The sequence below is a fragment of the Conger conger genome, chromosome 12 (assembly GCF_963514075.1).
Source record: "Conger conger chromosome 12, fConCon1.1, whole genome shotgun sequence".
Classification (NCBI taxonomy): Eukaryota; Metazoa; Chordata; class Actinopteri; order Anguilliformes; family Congridae; genus Conger; species Conger conger.
This window is the reverse complement of record NC_083771.1, coordinates 316200-339940: the sequence shown is the minus strand read 5'-3', so window position 1 is coordinate 339940 and position 23741 is coordinate 316200. Positions and strand designations below refer to the sequence as shown.

Sequence of the window (23741 nt, the reverse complement as noted above, 5' to 3'; positions counted from 1 at the left end):
TCCTGAAAAAAAAAGTACATTGAATGGCGCCTCTTTTAAAGATAAAAACAGCGCCAACCTTTTGTCCCGGTCTTTTATGCCCCTGGTGTTAAGAGACAAGAAAATTTTTTCCATTAATTAAAATGAAATAAAAGGTGCTGGCCTTCAGCCTACCTCCTTCCAAAAATTTTCTCCATCCCCATCCTGGGTTCCGCCGGCAATGGAGCGTCCGAATCCCCCATCTCCTTCTCTACCTCTTCGGCCCAGTCCTTGGGCCTAGCCTTGGCTTTGGTCGGGGCCCTGGCCTTTGCCTGCCTCCCCCCTGGTGGAGCTCCAGCCATCTCAGGCCTCTCCTTCCTCTTCTCTCCCCTCAGCCTGATGACGGCATCCTCCTCCATGGACAGCTCCATGTCGGAGTCGTCGCTGCCCTCATCCGCCGTCTCCCTCCCCTCCCTGCTGCCGAGCTCCAGATCGGTGTCTGGGATCGGGCCTTCCTCGGTGCTAGGCCCCGCTGAGCCCGGTGCAGGCCCTCTCTGCTCCCCCTTCCTACTTTCCGCCTTGCTATGCTCTGTTGGGCCTGGTGTAGGCCCCTCAGCCTCCACTGGGCCTGGTGTAGGCCCCTCATCCTCTGTTGGGCCTGGTGTAGGCCTCTCAGCCCCTGCTGGGCCTGATGCAGGCCTCTCCGCCTCCTTTGGGCCTGGTGTAGGCCCCTCAGCCTCCACTGGGCCTGGTGTAGGCCCCTCAGCCTCTGTTGGGCCTGGTGTAGGCCTCTCAGCCTCTGTTGGGCCTGGTGTAGGCCCGTCAGCCTTTGTTGGGCCTGGTGTAGGCCTCTCAGCCCCCGCTGGCCCTGGTGTAGGCGTTGCCCTCTCCCTGGCTGCGTCGGCGTAGGTGCGGCGGCGCTCCGGGCATGCCCTCATGAAGATGGTCCCCGGAGCCGCAGGTGTTGCAGGTGCGTGGCTCCTTGCACTCAGCCGCCATGTGCCCCTGCTGTCTACAATTGTAGCAGACCACCGACCTGCACCCCGCGTCGACATGGCCCACCTCCATGCACCGCCGACAGAAAGGAGGCTGTCTGGAGTACATAATGTGGCCCTTCACTCCTTCGACCATGCAGAGGGCTGGAGGAATGAGGTAGCCCTCGTAGCCATGGTCACTCTCCCGGAGCAGGACCTCGTACACCCTCTGGCCGTTCCAGAATCCGTAGGCGTCCCTCCGGTATCTGGGTCCGGCCACCACCCTGGCGTACCTCTCCAGGTACCTCCCGACAGCCGGCACGTTCATGTCAAAAAGATTGATAACTACCACCCTGTGGTTCCTCCTCTCCATGGACTCCAGTCGGAACGGCCCCAGGTCTTCCCTCTTACTCCGCTCCATAAAGGCCTTGAACGCATCCGGTCCCCTGAAGGCTATGTCAACAAATTCCTCCCTTCCGTTCCGTTGAATCCCCAAGATTTCCTTCTCCGTCAACGAGAACTTCTCCAACACAAAAGCCTTCACAAACTCCTCCCTCTGTGGCATGCCCCCAGGGACTCCTGCCCACTTCACCCTCACCGTATTCCTTACAGCTCTCCAATTGTTTGTCGCCATACTTACAGAGTGTTCGCTTCTCCCCACCACAAACCACTTGATCTTAGCCAAAAGGCCGAGAAGCGATAACCACAAACTGGCCCCTGCCGACGGCGCCCTCCCGGTGGCCCCGGACCGCGCTCGGGGCAGACGCCACCTGGCCCAGGGGCCGGCCCCCCTCCCCGCCTTCCCAAGAACCCTGCGCACGCACTGACTGGCCGGACTCAGCTTGCTCCTCCCACCAAGATACACTGTCCTCCACTGGCAGGCACAGCCGCCAAAAACACTCAACACATACCGAGTACACTATTACGTACTTACTGAATAGCTGCTCTCTAGGCAGCGACCAAAGCTATTTAGTGAGCGGGGCATCAATCGCACGCGGCAAGCAGGCAATAAGCCAGAAACGAGCAAGTCGGCTCGGCTCATCGGCGACTCGCAAGCAACCCGCAAGCAACCCGCATACCTGTCGCACATTGCCGTCTGTCCTTAAACCGTTCGAAGCTGCCCCGTCCTGTGGACGGAGCATCCAAAAATAGCACAAACTCAGGTGCGTTCCTCTCCACGGAAATCTTTAGTAAAAGGCGAAAGATTTGTGCGTGCTGTAGAGAAACCCGAGCGAAATGTGACCTTTCAGCGCACCAGGCGCCTCCGGCCCCCTTCCCAGCCACTCCCACTGACCCGGGGTTGCCACTGCTGCCAGCCGGCCTGCCGGACAATCCGAGAGGGAAGGTGGGAAAAGCGAGACAGCGCAATAACAAACAGTTACGTCCCGCACACAAAACTACTACATCATTTTGCTAAAAAACAGAGGCAAGCACACTTACAACAAGGGCACATATTCAGCCTATTTACAACACAATTTACATACATACATACAAAAAAACAAACAAACAAAAAGGGGGAAGAACAGGGCAACCCACCCACCTAGTAAAGGACAACAAAACACAACCTTTTTTTGCACAAAACTTGGAGAGGCGCACCGTTCCCGAATGCACTGCAATAACGGGTCGATGCTTGAAGCGGACGGAGCAAGCTCCTTCTCCGACTCCCTGTGCCAAAAATCCGTTTAATATATAGTCCCCTGATAGGGGACGTATCAGATATTAAACTGATAAGAACAGATTTTTTTTATATTTTATTAAATACTTACACACATACATACCATCGCCGCTACACCAACTGTACATTCAACGTTTTACAATACATCCCCTCAAACCCCCCACCCCACCCCACCCCATCCCATCCCACCCCCCACTTAACCATAATTACAAAACCCCAAAACAAAAACAATACAAAAACAACAACAACAACAACAACAACAACAACCCCACCCTCCCCCCTCCCCACAAGCAAGCCCCACCCCACAAACCCCAAACCCGGCCACCCCAATCGCATACATTATATTTACATATTTACATATTTACCTATTCCCGGGACCCCCCTCCCAGAGGAAAAGCCTTTCCAGGCCTCCCCAGTACTCCCGCACCCATTCCCACCCGTGCACCACCCCATCCCCCCTTATTCTCTCCGCTACCCTCCCCGAAAACCTATAGAAGAGCTGGCTGGGAGTCAGGACCCTCAGCCTCATCCCCACTGCTGCCATCCTGTCCTCCCACAGCACCCACTTGCCATACCCTATCACCTCCCACACTACACCCTCAGCCACGGCTCCCACTGCCGCCAGCCCCCGCCTGTACAGGACTCTCTCTCTGCTCAGGGTGAAGGCAGGCCCTATCCCCCTGAGGAGGCCCTGCACCAACCCCCAGTACACCCTTGCAAACTGGCACTCCCATAGGGCGTGCGCCACCGACTCCACCAGCCCACAGCCCCTTGGACAGAGTGGGCTGGCACTGCACCCATGGCGATGCAGCACCTCCCGCACCGACAGCCTGCCCATCGCGCACAGCCAGTGGAGGTCCCGCACCACCCCTGGTGCCCTCCCCCCGCTCACCCGAACCGGAATCCGGAGCCGGACCAGATCCAGGAGCAAACCGTTCAAAGCTGCCCCGTCCTGTGGACGGAGCATCCAAAAATAGCACAAACTCAGGTGCGTTCCTCTCCACGGAAATCTTTAGTAAAAGGCGAAAGATTTGTGCGTGCTGAAGAGAAACCCGAGCGAAATGTGACCTTTCAGCGCACCAGGCGCCTCCGGCCCCCTTCCCAGCCACTCCCACTGACCCGGGGTTGCCACTGCTGCCAGCCGGCCGGACAGACAATCCGAGAGGGAAGGTGGGAAAAGCGAGACAGCGCAATGACAAACAGTTACGTCCCGCACACAAAACTACTACATCATTTTGCTAAAAAACAGAGGCAAGCACACTTACAACAAGGGCACATATTGAGCCTATTTACAACACAATTTACAGACCTACATACAAAAAAAACAAACAAACAAAAAGGGGGAAGAACAGGGCAACCCACCCACCTAGTAAAGGACAACAAAACACAACCTTTTTTTGCACAAAACTTGGAGAGGCGCACCGTTCCCGAACGCACTGCAATAACGGGTCGATGCTTGAAGCGGACGGAGCAAGCTCCTTCTCCGACTCCCTGTGCCAAAAATCCGTTTAATATATAGTCCCCTGATAGGGGACGTATCAGATATAAAACTGATAAGAACAGATTTTTTTGTTTTTAAAAGGTTTATTATATCAATACATTTTTAAAATACAATACATTGTTTGTGCTCGGGCATGTCCTTACAGAAATAAATATCTATTCATAAATAACAAAATTACATTACAGTAAAGCCATATATTTAAATACAATAAAAGCAAGTAATTTCATTAAAATTCCCGCGAGGACCCTTTTCCCTTCCCTTTTTTATCGATAAAAGCACACACAATATTTAAAATAACAACCACAATCCTTAAAACAGAAGACCTTTGTACCGGGCAGCGGTGGGCGCTCTTAAACAACCTGCCTTCACACCGCCCCTGTTACCTCGTCATAACAGATCCCGGCCGGTCAGGCTGGCCCTCCCGGCCCCATTATCATTGTCCAGGCTGCATGCCCCCATGCCCCCTTGGCCCAGTCCACTCCTCTTCTCCGCCGGTCTCGCCACATGTAGTCTCTGAGGGAGGCAAACGCCACCCTCCTCAGTGCCTCCGGTGACAAGGCCCTGTTCTCCTTCAGCCACACAGTGCGGGCAGTCCAGATGGCCTGTTTCCCACAGTTTATGGCCAGCCACAGGCACCTCCACCGGCGTGAGGTCCTTCCCCTGCCCACGCCGTACAGCACCATCTGGCACTGCAGGGTCAGTCCCGCTCCCAGCAGCAGCTGGATCAGGGGCCCGCACTGTGTCCAGAGGGTCCTTGCCACCGGGCAGTCCCACAGGCAGTGGCGGACCGACTCCTCCTCCTCACACCTGGGCCAAGGGCACTTTGCAGTCCTGGCCAGTCTCCGGGCATGCAGCACTCCTTGGACCGGGAGGACCCCATGCGCCGCCAGCCAGGCCAGGTCTCTATGACGGTGCAGCAGATCTGGGTGGGCCACAGCGTTCCAAACTTCTTCCGGCTGGCCTACTGCCAGCTCACGCACCTGGCTCACCGGATCCCTACCCTGCACAAAGGACAGGAGAGACTTGTGGTTAGTTAAAACCCCCGCTCCCACCCCTTCCAACCCCATCTTCTTTAAAAAGGCCTTCATCTTGTAATATTCCCCCACCATTTTAAAAGCCAAAGGAACCGTTAAAGGCACCTTCACCACCCCAATGCTTTTAAAATCGGCCCCGCTAAAAAAAGTGGCACCGCAACACAGTATAAAAATCCAGAACCCCCTTCCCCCCCTTCTCTGGTTTCTTTTTCACCACCGTTCTGGGCAACCGCTCCCATTTTGTGCCCCATAAAAAATAAAACACAGCACGATCAAGACGAGACAACACGGCACGAGACGGCACAAACACAACACTCACAAACAGCCACAAGGGTAAAATCACTGATTTTAAAATGAGAATTTTGCCCTCCAGCGATAGTTCCCTCAGTCTCCAAAACCCCAGCCGTTTTTCTGTTGTTCTTAAAATCCCTTCCCAGTTCCCATCCCCACGTCCGTCAGAATTAAATTGGACCCCGAGGATTCTCATCTGGTCAGGTCTTACAGTCATTGGCATTCCAGAGAGTTCGGTCTCTGTCCAACGTCCGTACAGTTTTAGGTCACACTTGTCTTTGTTAAGTCTTGCCCCTGAGGCCCTCCCAAACCACACTGTCCTGTCAACAGTCCGGTCAATGGAAGGCTGGTCAGTGCAAAGTACGGTCACGTCATCCATATATAAAATGCAGCGGGCCTCCTGCCCACCGCTCCCTGGAATGCCCAGCCCTGATATCCGGGTATCCCTTCTCAACAGTTGTGCCAGTGGCTCTATACAGCACACAAACAGAAGTGGCGATAACGGACAGCCCTGGCGGACACCGCAGCGGACATCTACTGCCTTGGAGAGGACCCCGTTCACCAGGATTCTGCTTCTAATCCCCGTATACAGAAGCCCCACCCGTGCTAAGAACCCAGCCGAAAAGCCCATTTTCCCCAGCACCTTGAACAGGTACTGGTGCGAGACTCGATCAAACGCCTTTTCAAAATCTAAATTTAGTACAGCGAGCCGAATGTTTCTGTCTCTCGCATAACAGATGGCGTCTCTTACCAGTACGAGGCTGTCAGTGATCCTCCTTCCAGCCACAGCACAAGTTTGATCCGGGTGGATCACGTCAGGTAAAACTGTCCTCATCCTCAGGGTTAAAATCTTACTTAAGAGTTTAAAATTGAAATTTAAAAGGGTGATCGGACGCCAATTCTTAATATTGGACCTATCCCCTTTTTTAAAAATCAATGTGACCACCCCCTCTCTAAAACTCTTGGGTAAAATTTTAAAGTTGTCAAATTCGTTAAAAATATTTAAAAGGTCCGATTCCAATAAATACCAAAATTTCCCATAAAATTCCTGTGGCAGCCCATCTAAGCCCGGTGCTTTGCCTTTTTTTAAAGACTTAAAACTATAATTTAGATCTTCCCTCCCAATTCCTCCCTCCAACTTGCCTCTGTCCTGCACCACCCCCTCTATAAAATTTAGCACCTCCCCCATCCTTTCCTCCTCCACCTCCTTTTCCCCAAATAAATTACTGTAAAACTCCTCCACCACCCTTAGCATGCCCTCGGTATCAGTATTTAAAACTCCATCCTCTCCCTTCAGACCTTTCATTAAAATATTTCTTGATAAAATCTTTTTAAAAAAGAATCGATTTACATACATACAAAATAAACAAACAAACAAACAAACAAAAAGGGGGAAGAACAGGGCAACAAAACACAACCTTTTTTTGCACAAAACTTGGAGAGGCGCACCGTTCCCGAACGCACTGCAATAACGGGTCGATGCTTGAAGCGGACGGAGCAAGCTCCTTCTCCGACTCCCTGTGCCAAAAATCCGTTTAATATATAGTCCCCTGATAGGGGACGTATCAGATATTGAACTGATAAGAATAGATTTTTTGTTTTTAAAGGTTTTTATTGTATCAATACATTTCAAAATTACAATACATTATTTTTGCAAGGGAAAGTCATTACAGGAATAAATAACAAATCTTAAATAACAAAATCACAAAATTACATTCAAGTAAAATCATATACAGAAATACAATAAAAGGTATGTAATTTTATTAAAATTCCCACCATGACCCCTTACCCTTCCCTTTTTTTATTGATAAAACCACACAAAACTGTTTAAAATAACCAACAAGATCCTTAAAAAAGATGACCTTTGTACCGGGCAGCACACAGTGCGGGCCGACCAGATGGCCTGTTTAAAGCAGTTTATTGCCAGCCACAGGCACCTCCACTTGCGTGTGTCCATTCCCCTGCCCACACCATAGAGTACAGTCTGGCACTGCAGGGTCCTTCCTGCTCCCAACAGCAGCTGGATCAGGGGCCCGCACTGTGTCCAGAGGGTCCTTGCCACCGGGCAGTCCCACAGGCAGTGGCGGACCGACTCTTCCTCTCCACACCTGGGCCAAGGGCACTTTGCAGTCCTGGTCAGTCTCCGGGCATGCAGCACTCCTTGGACCGGGAGGACCCCATGCGCCGCCAGCCAGGCCAGGGGCCTCTGCGACCAAAACATACACAATGTCGATTTGCTCCAGCCCTGATTTGCAATCTCACTCAGAGTTTTTCATGAAACTTGAGAGCCCTGATATAGAGAGAGAACAGCAAGGGCCCAAGCACAGATCCTTGTGGTACTCTGTATCTAACCCTGGATTGATTAGAGGAGTCATTGTTAAAGTGCACAAATTGATATTGGTCCGATAGATATGATCTAAACAAAGAGAGAGCCTGTCCACGGAGGCCTACAAGTAGAGATGCAGCCACTGTCAGAAGTGAGGAGTAGGTCATTGAGTACTTTTACCAGGGCTGTTTCAGTGCTGTGGAAATTTTCTGACATCAACGTTGAGCCACAGTGATGAGTTTTGATACAATTTAATATTCCAGACATGGACTGTGTTCCTTGTTGCAGTCCCAAAATCCATGTATCTGTTCGGCTTTAAACTGGGGACCTTTAGCGTGAGAAGCTAACATTATAAGCACAACACAACCAAAACCGCATTTCAGCAAGATATTGCAAAGTAATTGCTTTGAATGCCAAGTCATGAAATTTTTTTCTGTGGAAGCACGTTTTCCAGCCCAAATAATTCCGGTATTAAGCTTGATGTGACGTTTCTGCAGTGTAGTGGTTATCATGTTTGTCAAGAACGACAAAAGTCCTTGGTTTGAAATGAAGCAGAAACAACTTTTTCCACTGTAAACACTGCCAAAGCACATTGCGATGAACAAGGATTTGTGGGTGTGGATGACGTCAATTTATGGATTAACAAGATGGTTCTTCGGGCGTAATGTACTCAGGCTAATTGTCAGGAGATAGATTGGTTGGTTCACGTAGAGACTAATGTTTAAAATGTTCTGACATTAACCGTGAGCCACAGTGATGAGTTTTTAAGCAATTTGATATCCAGGCATGTGCTGAGTTCCACGTTGCAATCCCAAAAGCCAAGTATCTGCTTGTGAGGCTAACGTGATAAACAGTACAACACCAAAACCAAATGCCAGCAAGGTTTCATACGATTTGCTTTTAATACTAAGTTATGAAAATTGCAACAACAAAAAAATTGTGTTGAAGCACGTTTCCCTGCTAGCTAGTGGCTATCATGTTTGCCAAGAACGCTAAAGGTTCTCGGTTCAAAACCGAGCAGAAACAGCTTTCACATTGGCCAAGCACACTTGAGATAACTAAGGATTCATGGGTCAAGTGATCTTTTGGATTAACAATGTAGCTCTTCTGGCATAAATTACTCGGGCTAATTGTAAGGAGATAGATAGGTTGGTTAAAGTACAGATCGATGTTTGAACTTTTCTGATATCAACGTTAAGCCACAGAGAGAAGTTTTACGCAATTGATATTCCAGACATGGACTGTGTTGCTTGTTACTTGTTGCAGTCCCAAAATCCATGTTTCTGCTCGGCTTTAAACTGGGGACCTTTTGCATGAGAAGCTAACGTGATAAGCACTACACAGCCGAAACCACATGCCAGCAAGGTGTCGTACTAATTGCTTTTAATGCTAAATTATGAAAATTGCAACAACAAAAAAATTGTGTTGAAGCACGTTTCCCTGTTAGCTAGTGGCTATCATGTTTCCCAAGAACGCTAAAGGTTCTCGGTTCAAAACCGAGCAGAAACAGCTTTCACATTGGCCAAGCACACTTGAGATAACTAAGGATTCATGGGTCAAGTGATCTTTTGGATTAACAATGTAGCTCTTCTGGCATAAATTACTCTGGCTAATTGTAAGGAGATAGATAGGTTGGTTAAAGTACAGATCGATGTTTGAACTTTTCTGATATCAACGTTGAGCCACAGAGAGAAGTTTTACGCAATTGATATTCCAGACATGGACTGTGTTGCTTGTTGCTTGTTGCAGTCCCAAAATCCATGTTCCTGCTCGGCTTAAAACTGGGGACCTTTTGCATGAGAAGCTAACGTGATAAGCACTACACAACCGAAACCACATGCCAGCAAGGTGTCGTACTAATTGCTTTTAATACTAAGTTATGTGTCACGTTTCAGGTCTGTCTCGCCATGTTTTATGTTTATTCATGTTGTCTTAGTCACGTAGTGTCTTATCATGTATTATGTTAGTCTAGGTTCGTCATGTTGTTTAGTTTATTTCTTGTTACGATTTATTTTCTCGTCATGTCTAGTTATGTTTCGTTACGATTATATTACCTTGTTATGTTGAATGGTTATCGTCTTAGTTTCGTTTTGTATTATGTTTTGATTTATGTTTATTGTTACGTTAACTGGTCGTTGTGTATGCATACACTTTTACATGTCTTTCCGCAAACCTTGCGTTCCGCCTTTTCTCTCTCGCTCCTTCTGTCATTCACTCCCTAATTATTTCCATTTGTCTATTTACTAAAACGACTAACGCTAGATCAGGATTGGGTAGAAACTAACAAGACTAATCATGTGTTCATGTTACCTTACGTTTCTCGTGCATGTCATTTACTAATTTACTAATGCTAGGGCAGGATAGGTTTATTACTAACGATTACTAATCTCCTTGTTAAACTTGTCATCCATCGCACCTGTTTTCCATTTCCTTGTTACGCTCTAACTAATTGTCTACACCTGTCTACACCCGCATTTATAGCCCAGTCGCGCAACTGTTCTTCGCGAAATTGTCTGCCTCTGTTTTCCACGCAACTCTTGAGCATTTACTGTTTTGATTACACGTTACGATCCAAGCCTGTTTACCGACCATAGTTTATTGATTTCTGTTTTGTGACCATCGTTTGTTTTTTGACTACGTCCTCGCCTACCGTTTTTGTACTTTTGCCCCGCTGATTGTTTCATGGTTTCGACTCCCGCTTCGCCCACGACTATGCCTCTGCTTGCCGTCCGCCTGTTCATCTGCCCCGCTGACAGCTCTCCTGCTACCGGACCTCCCTGCACGTCTACCGACTACGAGATTGCCTCTTCCCTCGGCACCGTGCTTTTTGTTTGTTTTATATTTGTTTGGCTGGATCTTCGTGTATGGACTTTGCTTGTGTTTACTACGCTCCTGGGACTCGTCCCGAATAAAGCCCTAACGGGACTTTATTTAACTATTGTTTCTGAGTCGTGCATTTTGGGTCCAACCCCCACGCACCCGTCTCATTATGAAAATTGCAACAACAAAAAAATTGTGTTGAAGCACGTTTCCCTGCAAGCAAGTGGCTATCATGTTTGCCAAGAACGCTAAAGGTTCTCGGTTCAAAACCGAGCAGAAACAGCTTTCACATCGGCCAAGCACACTTGAGATAACTAAGGATTCATGTGTCAAGTGATCTTTTGGATTAACAACGTAGCATTTCTGGCATAAATTACTCGGGCTAATTGTCAGGAGATAGGTTCAAGTACAGATCGATGTTTGAATTTTTCTGATATCGACGTTGAACCACAGAGAGAAGTTTTACGCAATTGATATTCCAGACATGGACTGTGTTGCTTGGTGCAGTCCCAAATTCCATGTTTCTGCTTGGCTTTAAACTGGGGACCTTTTGCGTGAGAAGCTCACGTTATAAGCACGACACAACCGAAACCACATGGCAGCAAAATATATTAATTGCTTTGAATGCTCAGTCATGAAAATTGCACAATTTCTTTGTGTTGAAGCATGTTTTCCTGCCAAAATAACTCCGCTATTGAGCTTGATGTGACGTTTCTGCAGTGTAGTGGCTATCATGTTTGTCAAGAACGCTAAAGGTTCTTGGTTCAAAACCGAGCAGAAACAGCTTTTTTCCACTGTTAGCACTGCCAAAGCACATTGCGATGAACAAGGATTTGTGGGTGTGGGTGACGTCAATTTATGGATTAACAAGATGGTTCTTCGGGCATAATGTACTCAGGCTAATTGTCAGATCATAGATAGATTCCAGTAGAGACCAATGTTTGAACTCTTCTGATGTCAATGTTGAGCCACAGAGAGACGTTTTACGCAATTTGATACTCCAGACATGCGCTGTGTTCCTCCTTGCAAACTCAAAAGCCATGTTTCTGCCCAGTTTGTAAGCTGGGACCTATCGCGTGTGAGGCTAATGTGATAACCACTACACAACCGAAACCACATGGCAGCAAGGTATCATACTAACTGCTTTTAATACTAAGTCATGAAAATTGCACAATCTTTTTGTGTTGAAGCACGTTTTCCTACAAAATGAAATCTCAGATAATGAGTTTGATGTGTAGTTTCTGCAAGCTAGTGGCTATCATGTTTGCCAAGAACGCTAAAGGTTCTCGGTTCAAAACCGAGCAGAAACGGGTTTCACATTGGCCAAGCACACTTGAGATAACTAAGGATTCATGGGTCAAGTGATCTTTTGGATTAACAACGTAGCTCTTCTGGCATAAATTACTCGGGCTAATTGTCAGGAGATAGGTTCAAGTACAGATCGATGTTTGAACTTTTCTGATATCGACGTTGAGCCACAGAGAGAAGTTTTACGCAATTGATATTCCAGACATGGACTGTGTTGCTTGGTGCAGTCCCAAATTCCATGTTTCTGCTTGGCTTTAAACTGGGGACCTTTTGCGTGAGAAGCTCACGTTATAAGCACGACACAACCGAAACCGCATGGCAGCAAGATAGCATTCAAAGTAATTCATATAAGTCATGAAAATTGCACAATCTTTTTGTGTTGAAGCACGTTTTCCTGCCAAAATAACACCGGTATTGAGCTTGATGTGAAGTTTTTGCAGTGTAGTGGCTATCATGTTTGCCAAGAACGCCTTGGTTTGAGACAGAGCAGAAACAGCTTTTTCACTATAAGCACTGCTTTAGCACACCTGCGATGAACAAGGATTTGTGGGTGTGGGTGACATGAATTTATGGATTTAGAAGATGGTTCTTCTGGCATAATGTTCTCAGGATAATTGTCAGATTCATAGATAGGTTCAGGTAGAGACCAATGTTTGAAATTTTTTTACATCAACGTTGAGCCACAGAGAGAAATTTTATGCAATTTGATATTCCAGACATGCGCTTTGTTTCTCGTTGCAATCCCAAAAGCCATGTTTCTGCCCAATTTGGGGACCTTTGTCTTTTGAGTCTAATGTAATAAGCACAATACACAAGGAACCATATGCCAGCAAGATATAATAATAATTTATTTTAATGCTTAGTTACAAAAAGTGCCCATTCTTTTTACATGTTTTCCTGCAAAAGGAAATCTCAGATAATGAGCTTGATGTGTAGTTTCTGCAGTGTCGTTGTGGCTCAACGTTGATATCTGAAAGGTTTGAACTTATCTCCAGACAATTAGTCTTTGTACTTCATGCTAGAAGAATTTGTTAATCCATAAATTCATGTCACCCACACCCACAAGTCCTGGTTCATCACAAGTGTGCTTTGGCAGTTCTTGCTCAACTTTAAACTGAGGACCTTTTGTTTTCTTGGGAAACGTGATAGCCACTCCACTGCAGAAACTACACATCAAACTCAGGATCTGAGATTTCCTTTTGCCGCTGTCAGGGTTTCCCAACTCATTTTCCAGCCAGTACCTTTTTTTGGCTCACGTGTGCAGATTGCTGCCTTGGTTAATTGGTAACCAGGTGCAGTCTAATTACCAAACCAGTTATCCATTATTGGTAGGCAGGGCCTACTCTATTTAAGCCTAATTTTCCCTCCTTTCTGGGTTTGTGTGTTTCATTTTGCTTCAGACCCTGAGCCAATGCCCAGCAGCACAGATATTTTAAAAGACATTCAGCATTTCTCTTGTTTTAGGATAAAGATTAGGATTTTGTCTGATTATGCCCTGTTCAGGTTCTCTTCCTAAGCTCTGTTACTCTGTATTCAGGTGGCTCTATCAATTTTCTCGAATATCCTCTCTTCTTCTAAAGCTCTCCACTTATTCTATAGAAACTGTGTTTGGAAGTGCCTAAGTCTAAATGGACTCTTACCATTTTCCCTTTCTCCTCTTGTGGTTCCCCTAGATTCTATTGGTGGTTATCAAATGTCCTGTGGTTAACTGTGAAGGTTCCCTTTTCGGTTGTGTCTGTTCCTCCATCCCCACTCCCTTATAGCAGGAAAACATGCTTCAACACAAAATCATTGTGCAATTTTCAGAACTTTTAATTAAATGCAACTAATACGATGCCTTGCTGCCATGTGGTTTCAAAAGTATCATGGTTATCGCATTTGCCTCACACGAGACTGGTCCCCAGTTAGAAACTGGGCAGAGACCTGGCTTTTGGGATTGCAATGAGGAACAGTTGCATGTCTGGAGTATCAAATTGCCTCAAACCTATATCTTTATACCTATACTGATGTCATGCCAGAAGAACTCCTTTGTTACTCCATAAATTCACATCACACGCCCACAAATCCTTATTTATCACAAATGTGCTTAGCCAGTGCTTTCAACCCTCTGGGGTCTGAAGGCAAAATGAGAACTAATGACTGCCACACTCTGACATTTGTCAATTTAATCAACTTTATATATCCAAAGTGTGTAATGTAATTATTTTCAGCACAAACTCCGCTACAATCATATGAGAACAGCAAGTAGGACTGAATCATTTCTGGGTTGTAAATTGCTCTAGAATCACACATTCAAACCCTCAGTTTTGAACCCGTCCAGGAATGTTGCAAAAGCCTGCACTAACCAATTGTAACGATGTTAGGGTTGCTGACATTTGTTCATCTTGGTCTTGGGTCTCGAAGATATTGTAGTAAATCCAATTAGAAATATAAAATATAAGGCTGAGTAAGTAGGCTTTTCACACTTGGCCTGACCCCTCCCTACCTCCAAGAGAATGCCTTTCCACAAAGCAATACTCGGTGAGCCATTTCAAAGACAAATACATATTTTGATTCAGGAACTTATTGAAATCACCTCACAATCTACATACAATGAAGATGCAATTCACAAATATCCCAAATGTGCCCTTTTAGCTGTCTGCAAAGGGGGACATCACCCTCTTTGCACTTCCACGGAGTGTTCCGTTTCTTCCCAATGTCCATCCTGCACAGCAAGTAACTCTTGTGACCATACGACGCCACCTTGTTGACATCCAGAGTCTGTGTGGCTGGAGGCACAGGCACATGATCATACATGGCCTGTTGAGATTCCTTGGGTTCCGTCTCTGAGACACCACACAGCTGTGCAGTGAGCTCCTCCATAAGTGCCACTGCTTCCTGTTCCAGTGATGACAGTTCTTTGTATAGCATGTAAGAATTTGTTGCAGCACTGTCCAAAATAATAAATCCTGTGTGTGTGTCTATATAGCCTACAAACAAAGGTGCCTCTTTACCTTTAAAAATGCAGAGGTATTATTTTGAGATGTAATTGTAAGAATCCTTCATGAATTCAGAACAGAGTGGGAACTTACAAACACGCATTACTGACTATTCAGAAAAACACGGGTTTTATTACAGCACACATTTAACAGTATGATCGTAAGACATGCACTAAGTATTTTCTCTCTGCCATTTCCCCAAACGTAGGTAAAGTACATTAATATTGATTGTGCTGCAAGTACAACCAGTTTTAGAATCCTGCCTAAGCCACTACACATCACATACAGTCAAATCATTATTTGATCCCTTGCTGATTTTTGTAGGTTTGCCCACTTACAAAGAATGGATTTGTGTAGAATTTTAATCATAGGTGCATTTTAACATTGAGAGACAGAATATCACAAAATAATCATCATACTTTTTATAAATTTATTACCGTATTTTTGCATGAAATAAATATTTGATCCCCTACCAATCAGCAATAATTCTGGCTCCCACAGACCAGTTAGTTTTCCATTAAGAAGCACTCCTAATCTCAGCTCATTACCCAAAACACCTGTGTCAACTCGCTACATCGTTATGTAGCTGTATAAAAGACACCTGTCCACACAATCAGATTCCAACATTTGTACCATGGCCAAGACAAAGGAGCTGTCTAAGGACATCAGGAACAAAATTGTAGACCTGCACAAGGCTGGGATGGGCTACAAGAAAATAACTTCTCACCAAGCTGCTTGCTTAACAACTGTTGGAGCAATTATTAGAAAATGGAAGAAACACAAACTCACCGCCAATCTCCCTCGGTCTGGGGCTCCACGCAAGATCTCGCCTCGTGGGATATCAATGATCATGAGAGAGGTCAGGGATCAGCCCAGTACTACACAGGAGGAGCTTGTTAATGACCTGAAGGCAGTTGGGACCACAGTCATGAAGAGAACCGTCAGTAACACACTACACTGTGAAGGATTAAAATCCTGCTGCGCACGCAAGGTTCCTCTGCTGAAGAAGGCACATGTACAGGCCCATCTGAAGTTTGCCAGAGAACACCTGGATGATCCAGAGGAGGCTTGGGAGAAGGTGATGTGGTCAGATGAGACCAAAATAGAGCTATTTGGCATCAACTCGACTCACCGTGTTTGGAGGAAGAGAAATGCTGAGTACAACCCCAAGAACACCATCCCCACTGTGAAGCATGGAGGTGGAAACCTTATGCTTTGGGGGTGTTTCTCAGCTAAGGGGACAGGACGACTTCACCGTATCGAGGGGAGGATGAATGGGGCCATGTACCAGGAAATTTTGGGTAACAACCTCCTTCCCTCAGTGAGAGCACTGAAAATGGGTTGTGGATGGGTCTTCCAACGTGACAATGACCCAAAACATACGGCCAAGGCAACAAAGGAGTGGCTCAAAAAGAAGCATGTTAAGGTCCTGGAGTGGCCTAGCCAGTCTCCAGACCTAAATCCCATCAAATCTGTGGAGGGAGCTGAAGCTTTGAGTTGCCAAGCGACAGCCTCGGAACCTTAACCTTAAGGATTTGGAGAGGATCTGCAAAGAGCAAAGACCAAAATCCCTCCCCAAGATCTGTGCAAACCTGATGAAAAACTACAACAAACGTCTGACCTCTGTGCTTGCCAACAAAGGTTTCTCCACCAAGTATTAAGCCCTATTGTTCTATGGATCAAATACTTATTTCATATGAAATTTATAAAATGTATATGTTATTGTGGTTTATTTTGTGATATTCTGTCTCTATGTTAAAATTTACCTATAATTAAAATTCTACACAGTTCCATTCTTTGTAAGTGGGCAAACCTACAAAATCAGCAAGGGATCAAATAATTATTGCTCCCATTGTATGTATTATTTTGAGATTCAATGGTGAGAGTGTGGTAATTTACAAATGTGCATATTACTTTATATTCAAAGTTGGAGAAGTTGCAGTCCACATGCAGGAAATGCATTTACTCATGAAGTTGTTTTTCAGCTGGTTCCTTTTGCTGTTCAGAATGACACTGCTATTTGTCACTGTCGATACCTGATGAGTTGTTTTGCTTCTTCCACAAGGCATACAGCACCTGAAGTCCAGTCATTCGTGCCATTTTCAGTAATGAAGAAGTGACTAAGCCTATGCTTCACTGTGTAATTATCAAGCTTTACAGTAGGCGGTCTTGCTCAGGGCATCGCCCCTCCCCTGCCAGAGAATAATCATCACCCCATGTCAATATGGATGAGATGGGTCAGAATTTGTGCTGAACAAAACTTGCATATGTGTTATGTACAACCCTGAGAACCCAGATGCAGACCAAGGGATATTCCAAAACATAGTTTTACAGTCCAAAGCCAAGAGATCACAAGACAACCAAGCCAAAATGAGATGCAAAAGGAAAGTTGAAAAAGCAATGAGGTCAAAATCCAGGAAATTAAAGGGCAAAGGTACATACGGGGTAGGCAATCAAAGTCCAAAAGGCATTTCATGCCCCATTAAAAGGAAAACAATTTAAAAATAAAGAATAATAAAAATTTAAAATGTTGGAGATATAGTGGCCCGTTTGGTTGTACTTTGATGGAGGTGGAGCTGGTTTGTTTGGGCAAAGAGGGAGGTTTTTGGGGTTTCCTTGGGGTTGAGTGGAACTGTTCTTTTGGCTTGTTTCACGTGGCACGCTATTGCTGGGTGGGGAGTTTCTGGGGTGCTGCTTCAGTTGGATCTTAATCTTTTGCCCCTTTTTGATTTAGCCTTTTGCCAAGGTGTTATGGTGTCTTCAGAATTAGTGGTTGAGGAGTCTGGGTGTGTCGGAGTCAGGCTCCTCCTTAACGGTGATAATTAAAGATTGAGTGGCTTTGGTGTTGGGTTCCGGAGTTTGTTCTGCAGGGAAGGTGTTGTATTGTGCTCAGTGTTTGAAGGGGTGGGAGTGGGCAAGCTTGCACAGCTTGGGCATGCCGTAATAAGACATTACGCCCCGGTGTCTCCCCAGCATGATGGTGCTGGGGATGTGACATACCCCCCCGACTGCAGAGGGGTCGGGCTTGAGCTAGACCAGCCATTTCCTGGCCCCGGTCTAGACTCTGTCCTCATCCAGGACCCTCCAAGATCTGGATTTTACAATGCCATACCTGCCTAACCACATCCTGCACAGCTTCATTATAAAACTGCAGTGACCACTTTGTTTTCCATGTCAGACAGGGGCTCTACCTCAAAGCTGGGGGGAGCTGTCAAGGACTAGCACCACTAAGAGACTTGCACTGTTACAGACACGCAACACAAACACTATTTACATGTCTGCCGGCATCGGTAAAGCTAATGAAATAAACAGCGAGTGCATTTAAAAATGTTTATTGGGGTTTTACCGTTTAAAACTTGATAGGAAAGTTTTTACCTGGGTCCGTTCAATCCTGGGTGCCACTACCAAACAGGAAGTGGAGTGCAACCAGGTGGTATTTCTGGAGGGGGGTTAGTGGAAGCTTCCATCTGTTTGTTTGATTGGTGTAAGGGGGGAATTTGAACAGTACAAGTATGACTGCTTAATTTCCATTTAGTACCCCCTTTGTTGTTGCTCCTCTCTCCAGCCACCTGGTTGGTTGTTTCCTCCCAACAGGACCTGGGGTACCTGAAGGTTGGAGAGAGCCGCGGTCAGGCCACTGGTACACTCTCCTCGCTCCAGGTACAGCTGTTCCAGGGGGGTCCGTGAACTGTGAGCTTGCACCAGCTGTGGTCAAGCCACGTCCTGGGAACGAAACCTGTCAGGTTAGGAGGAAAAAACCAGGTGGTAAAAGAAGGGGCAAAGGAGCCAGGAAAGGGAGGGAAAAAAGAGAGAGAGAGAAGGGACACAAAGCTCTAAGAAGCCTCTCAGAAACAGCCTAAAACCCAACAGGTTGATTCGTGCTGAAGAGAAACCCGAGCGAAATAAGACTAAGAACAGATTTTGTTTGTTTTTAAAAGGTTTTATTGTATCAATACATTAAAAGGACAATCCATTTTCTTTGCATGGGCATGTCATACACAGGAATAAATAACAATTCATAAATAACAAGATTACATGACAATAAAATCATATATTTACATACAATAAAAGATTTGTAATTTTGTTAAAATTCCCACCATGACCATTTACCCTGACCTTTTTTTATTGGTAAAACAGTCCTCATCCTCAGGGTTAAAATCTTGCTCAAGAGCTTAAAATCAAAATTTAAAAGGGTGATCGGACGCCAATTCTTAATATCCAACCTGTCCTCTTTTTTAAAAATTAAAGTGACCACCCCCTCTCTAAAACTCTTGGGCAACATTTTAAGATTTTCAAATTCATTAGAAATATTTAAAAGGTCTGATTCCAATAAATACCAAAAATTTTTGTAGAATTCCCATGCTTTGCCTTTTTTAAAAGACTTACAACTGCATATTAGCTCTTCCCTCCCAATTCCTCCTTCCAAAATGCCTCTATCCTCCACCACCCCCTCTATAAAATTTAGCACCTCCCCCATCCTTTCCTCCTCTACCTCCTTTTCCCTAAATAAATTACCATAAAACTCCTCCACCACCCTCAGCATGCCATCGGTATCTGTATTTAAAACTCCATTCTCCCCCCTCAGACCCTTCATTAAAATACTTGATAAAATCTTCTTAAAAAATCTCAAACATCTATCTCCTTTTCTCTACTCCTAAAAATGATGCTTTGGCATTTCTTTTCTGTTAAAATCTCCATCTCTTTTTTCACCTCTTCATATTCTTTATCAAAAGCAAACCCCATATTTATTAAATTCCCATATCTATTTAATCTTTTTTGTAGTCCCACCCACACCCTCCTCTCCTTTGCTTTTTTCTCCCTCCCCTGCTTAATAAAAAAAATCCCTTTACTTGTTTTTTTACCCACTCCCACCACTCAGCCCGGGTCTCATAAAAACACTGGAGAGTTTGCCATTCTTTATAAACTTCATTAAAGGCCATCACTACGGCCGGGTCCTCCAACAACTGGCAGTTCAGTTTCCATATTCCCCTGCCGACTGCTACACCTGACTTCACAGCCAGGGAGCAGCACAGCAGGGAATGGTCTGAGTAGAATACCGGGCTCAGAGATGATGCCAGACCAGCAAAACCCCTGGCAAAGAGGAAGTCAATCCTCGATGCTCGGGATCCATCACTCGTGCGCCAGGTTAAGAGCAGAATAAATATCCGTGAGTTTAAAATCATTGATTAAATTCTTCAAATAAAAGGATGTCTTATCCATTTTAAAATCCTCCCCTACTCCCCTCCTCCCCGTCCTGTTTAAAACACAATTAAAATCCCCAAGCAATAGCAGAGGAGCTCGCCCTAAAAGATATGGAGGAAGCTCCTGAAGGAGCTCCCAGCGCTCCTGCTTCCCCTGGGGGCAATAAATATTTAAGAGGTTAAAAGTAATTTCATTAAAAGAGAGAGATACTGATAAAACTCTGCCTGTTCTCACCACTGTGCTCCCCTTCACCTCAATGTTTCTGTTCTTCACCAGCACTGCCACACCATCCGCCCGATTGGAGTGGGAGCCGCTCCAGAGAGACGGCCCCTGCTGCCATAGGTCCTCCCACATCCTGTAGGAGGAGCGATATGGCAGCCCACACTCCTGTAGGCAAATCACATCCGCTTGCACACTTTCCAAAGCACACAACACAGATCTTGCCCGCTTTAATGTCCTCACGCTGCATACATTAATGGTTGCCACCGTGAGGGGCATGTGCTGGGAAGCCATTGTGTCAAAATTAAAGATTAGGGGTAGAACAGGCAGAAGAAATTAAAACCACCACAAAGTTAAAAGAAATGCCATACTCACCATCACTTTAAATCCCCACTGCCACCTGCTGGTGACCCAGCAGATGACGATGGTTCAGTCTCGGAGATATAGGGGGCCTGGTTTTGTCCCTGGTCCGGGTAGATTGGGGAGGAGCCCGATGACCCGCTATCTGACAGCCCAGCCATCAGGCCCCACCTCTCCCTCACCCCCCTTTTCTTTTTCCCCGCCCCTTCAGTTCCAGTCTCTGCACCTCTTTTACGGACAATTCCTTCCACCAACATTTCCTCATCACTCTCCCCCTCTGTTACAGTCTCCATGAAGACTGCGTCAGAGTCGGAGTCAGAGTACAGAGACTCGACGGGTTCACAGGCCATTTCTTTCTCCCTGTTCTCCCCCTCCTTCACTTCCACCTCCTCACCTGCACCTTCTTTCCCGGCCACGCCCACACTCATTCCCTCATTAACTCTCACATTCTCTCCACCTGCCTCTCCCTCCTTCTCTCCCACATTCTCACCAACACCATTCCCTCCAGCCACGCCCACACTCGTTCCCTCATTTACTCCCCCATTCACTCCACCTGGCTCTCCCTCATTCTCTCCCACATTCTCACTCACTCCACTCGTTTCAGCCACACCTTGACCACCATTTTCACCTTCTGCCCCTTCTTGGGCTTCCTCTTGCTTCTCCTCCTGCTCCTTCCTCATGGCCTCCCCCTCCTCCCGCTGCCTCTCCCGGGCGTCGGCCCTTGCCTGCTTGGCCCTGTTCGCGTAGGAATCAGGGCAATCTCTGAACAGGTGGTCTGAAGACCTGCAGAGATTGCACCTGATTCCATTCACGCACTCAGCCACGAGATGCCCCACCTCCCTGCACCTGTTACAGAAAATGACCTGGCAGGCCTCTGCCAGATGGCCATAGGCCCCACACTTCCTACAAAGCTTTGGCTGGCCCTGGTAAAACACCAGCCCCCTGTTCTCCCCCAGAACAATAAGGGAGGGCAGATGTCTTAACCCCCCATATCCATTCTTGTCCTCCACCAATTTTACCGGGACCTTCCAACTCCCAGTCCAAATCCCATCCACATCCATTATTTTCTGGGCTGGCCCCCTCACCAGGCAGTAGTTCCTTAGCCAGGCCACCAGGTCTTCTGACTCCACAGTCTCGTTATACATCTTAAAAACGATGTATTTTACCGAGTCATCTGTGAGCCTCTCAATGTCGAACATTGAGAAGCTCTCCTTAATGTTTTCAATTGAGTTCCAGAAGGAACCCAACAGCTGAGGGGTGCGGAAGCTTACATCAAAGCCCCGACCCCTCGGGAGCACAACCAAACAGTTTATGTCTCCCGGCACAAACTTTAATGCTCCCATGAGCAGCTTCCTGGAGAAGTCCAAACGGGACATCTCCAGGAGCTTCCCTTCCTTCTCCCTGAGGGAGAAACGCACACAGCAGTGCCTCCGGGCGCCGACCCTAGCAGCCGCCATCCCGGTTACGCCACCACACAAATTTCACCACACTACAAACAATTCTACACAGACCTCCAACAAACCAAGAAACAAAGAAAAGCACGCCCAAAAAGGGCCTTACCCTCCCGGAGGACCCCCTCACTCCTCTCCGGTTGGGCTCTTAACACAACCTACACACACAAAAAAAAGGACACAAGCAACACAGCAACAAAAAGGACAACTATTATTTACTTACTTTTTTTTGAGCACGACAAGACTCCTCTCCCACCAACCAACGATTCGACCGCCTATCTTAGCCAAAAGGCCGAGAACCACAAACTGGCCCCTGCCGACGGCGCCCTCCCGGTGCCCCCGGACCGCGCTCGGGGCAGATGCCACCCCGCCCAGGGGCCGGCCCCCCTCCCCGCCTTCCCAAGAACCCTGCGCACGCACTGACTGGCCGGACTCAGCTTGCTCCTCCCACCAAGATACACTGTCCTCCACTGGCACGCACAGCCGCCAAAAACACTGGACACATACCGAGTACACTATTACGTACTTACTACCGAGTTACTTACTGAATAGCTGCTCTCTAGGCAGCGACCAAAGCTATTTAGCGAGCGGGGCATGGACCGCACACGGCAAGCAGGCGATAAGCCAGAAACGAGCAAGTCGGCTCGGCTCATCGGCGACTCGCAAGCAACCCGCATACCTGTCGCACATTGCCGTCTGTCCTTAAACCGTTCGAAGCTGCCCCGTCCTGTGGACGGAGCATCCAAAAATAGCACAAACTCAGGTGCGTTCCTCTCCACGGAAATCTTTAATAAAAGGTTGTTTTATTGGTTTTTTTAAATTTCTTAACAATTTTAAATTCTTTCCTTTTTTAAAACACACTCAATAACACAAACAAAAATTTTTTTAAACACACACTTAAACCATAAGGAACAGAGACATCAAAATAAATGAATAACAAATTTTCAAAAGAGTGATTCAAAAAATGTTCACAAAAACACAAAATATCCAAAAAAATCACTATGTAATTCAAAGAAAACAAAAGTGAGTTAAAAGACAAAGCAATGAGGAAAAAAAGAAAGTCCATTTCGCTCAGGTTTGCTGTCCCGAGAGGCTTCTGTGTCCCTTAGGGGGGGGTGGACTATATGATGAATTCTTTCCAGTGGTCCACCCCCCACTTCTCTCTCGCCAGGTTCTTGTTAGTGCGGATGTCCACCAGAATGCCGTCCTGGAGGAGGTTTTGGATCCTCCTCCGGAGAGTGATCAGGTCTACAGATGTTTTCTGGTAGACCTTGATGTTCCTCGTCTCCCACAGGACCTGCTTCACTGTGTTGATGATCCTCCACTGACGCTGGAGCACGGTGGTCTTGCATCCCCCCGGCGGACCGTAGAGGATGCCCTCAGCCATCAGGGAGGACCTCGGCAGGAACCTGCTTAGGGAGACAGAGGAACAAACAAGGCCCCAGACCCGCCTGGCCACGGAGCACTCCCAGAACAGGTGGTGGATGTGTTCCGAGTCAGTGCATCCGTGGGGGCAGCGTTCAGTCAGGGCTAAGTGCCGGCGATACATAAATGTTCTAGTGGGGAGACACCTATGGGCTGTCATCCAGGCAATGTCTTTTTGTTTATTTGTGAGACACTTATGTGTCACATTTGCCCAGATGA

General features: G+C 46.7%; 2 non-coding genes and 3 pseudogenes across 2 annotated transcripts; all 5 read right to left on the bottom strand.

The window, feature by feature from the left end:
* Positions 1 to 2050: 2050 nt before the first annotated feature.
* LOC133106102 (U5 spliceosomal RNA) lies at positions 2051 to 2167 on the bottom strand. The gene has a single exon (XR_009704280.1). It is a non-coding gene; the product is annotated as a U5 spliceosomal RNA (small nuclear RNA).
* A 350-nt stretch (positions 2168 to 2517) lies between these two features.
* On the bottom strand, positions 2518 to 2694 carry LOC133106444 (U2 spliceosomal RNA; annotated as a pseudogene).
* An 856-nt stretch (positions 2695 to 3550) lies between these two features.
* Positions 3551 to 3667, bottom strand: LOC133105725 (U5 spliceosomal RNA). Its single transcript, XR_009703919.1, has one exon. It is a non-coding gene; the product is annotated as a U5 spliceosomal RNA (small nuclear RNA).
* Positions 3668 to 4018: 351 nt separating this feature from the next.
* Positions 4019 to 4193, bottom strand: LOC133106346 (U2 spliceosomal RNA; annotated as a pseudogene).
* A 2678-nt stretch (positions 4194 to 6871) lies between these two features.
* LOC133106544 (U2 spliceosomal RNA) lies at positions 6872 to 7044 on the bottom strand (annotated as a pseudogene).
* Positions 7045 to 23741: the final 16697 nt, after the last annotated feature.